Here is a 2237-nt window from a genome sequence, read left to right on the forward strand (position 1 = left end):
ACACACACACACACACACACACACACACACACACACACACACACACACACACTGAAGTGTCTGTGGTCCTGCGGGCAGCTCCGGGTCTGGTCTTAATGAGGCTGGCGTGTCTCTCCTGACCGGCCTGCTGTGGCCCCTGAGCGGCCCCTGGGAACTAACGAGCAGCAGGAGACTCTCTGACATGTCCTTCCTGCTCCTGTCAGCCCGACACAAACGCACTTTAAATGCAGGTTCATCATGCTCAGGACAGCAGCGGTGTCTCGCTCACAGATCACGTGTGTTCATTATCAAACACAGCGCTTCAGCTCCGTTCAACACATTTACTGCCTTCCAAACCTCACAACTCACTGTCTGATGCTGAACACAAACAACACTGGAGCACATGACTTTTACTGTTAAAAAATCTCTTCTTTTATGTTCCCCAATGAAAGAGTTCATTCTGGAACATGAGTAAGAAAATAATGACCAATCATTTCAGGCTGAATTCCTGCTTTTGGTCAGAGATTGTGACATGATGCTGAAAAACTAAATTATGACAGGTTTTGGAACAGAAAACTTCACTAACATTAGAAGTCACAGAATCACACAATCACATTTATGCATCTGGAAGAAGCTTTTATCAAAAGCGAGCAGTGATGCACGATATCGGATTTGTGCCGATATCCAATATTTTCCGACTCATACGGACACCAGCTGATACGGACACACATTTGTTTTATGTTTCTGTGGAAACAGCTCCACGTCTCTCCTGCAGCAGAATGAACTCTTACTGTAAAAAACACATTCTGCTGGAGGATAACAAGCAAAGGCAGCTGTAGACCTCAGCTAAACATTTAGAGAACAAAGAACAAGGCTGGAAGAACCTGAACAATGACTGAGCTGAACTGGCCGGATCACCAACAGCACTGTAATTTTAACCTTCGAAAATTCACTAAATTCATTCAAAAATACGAGCAAACTGTGGCTATTTTACACTGTAACAATGAGACCAGTGAGAAATGATAAAACATAATAGAAACAACATGTTTCTTATAGCCTATTTGTTCTACTGATTTTTTGCATCTGTTCTTATTTATAACAAAGATCAAATAAAAAATAGCTATATTATGATTATTAATACAGTCATTATTTTTAAGAAAATAACTGGTCCTATTTCCTGGGGAGGGGAGGTATCCAAAGCACATCAACTGGTCACTGGGGTTCCTCAGGGATCAGTTCTAGGACCCCTCCTCTTCTCCATATACACTACATCACTGGGTCCCATCATATAGGCACATGGCTTCTCCTACCATTGCTATGCTGATGACACACAGCTCTATCTCTCATTTCAACCAGATGATCCAACGGTAGCTGCACGGATCTCAGGCTGCCTGGCGGACATCTCGGCATGGATGAAAGAACATCACCTACAGCTCAACCTGGCAAAGACTGAGCTTCTTGTCTTCCCTGCCACTCCAACTCTACAGCATGATTTCTCCATCCAGCTAGGTTCATCAACAATTACCCCATCAACTTCGGTCAGAAATCTTGGTGTAATCTTTGATGATCAGCTGACCTTCAAAGACCACACTGCAAAGACTGCTCGATCTTGCAGGTTTGCATTGCACAACATCAGAAAGATCAGGCCCTTTCTAACGGAGCATGCTACACAACTTCTTGTCCAGGCCCTTGTCATCTCTAGGCTGGACTACTGCAATGCTCTTCTGGCTGGACTTCCATCAAGCACAATCAAACCTCTACAAATGATTCAGAATGCAACATAATTTAATAACAAAATAAACACAAAACTGAAAACAGCCCCTCACGGACGTCTGCCGCGCACAAACAAAACACAAATAAAGTCCAGGCCTGGTCCTCTCTCCTCCATTACTGTCGTTACTCCTCCTTTTATCCTTCCGGAACTCCTCCGTGGGACTCGAGACGGGTGAGTGGCGCAGGTGTTGCTCATTATCATTTACTCCACCGGCCTCGCTCCGTTCCCATGGCTCTTGGCCCCACGCTAATATTAGTCTGTTTCTCTCTTATTCTGAGGTCACCGTAGCCACCAGATCCAGTACGTATTCAGATCAGATGGTGGATCAGCACCTAGAGATGACTTCTACAGCCCTGAATGTCAGCGGAGACCAGGACAACTAGATGAACCACAGAGACAGATCCCCAGTGAAGACCTTGTCTCCTAGACAGCCACCGGGACAATACCACAGGAACCACAAGAGGCCTCTGCACAACGTGCCTTT

The 2237-nt window shown here is 45.2% G+C and overlaps 1 protein-coding gene across 1 annotated transcript in view; it reads right to left on the reverse strand.

The window, feature by feature from the left end:
* Positions 1 to 2237, reverse strand: part of rab3gap1 (RAB3 GTPase activating protein subunit 1) — a 33472-nt gene that overhangs the window by 5157 nt on the left and 26078 nt on the right. The window lies entirely within an intron of this gene.

The sequence above is a fragment of the Sinocyclocheilus anshuiensis genome, unplaced genomic scaffold (genome assembly GCF_001515605.1).
Source record: "Sinocyclocheilus anshuiensis isolate Anshui unplaced genomic scaffold, SAMN03320099.WGS_v1.1 scaffold1269, whole genome shotgun sequence".
Lineage (NCBI taxonomy): Eukaryota > Metazoa > Chordata > Actinopteri > Cypriniformes > Cyprinidae > Sinocyclocheilus > Sinocyclocheilus anshuiensis.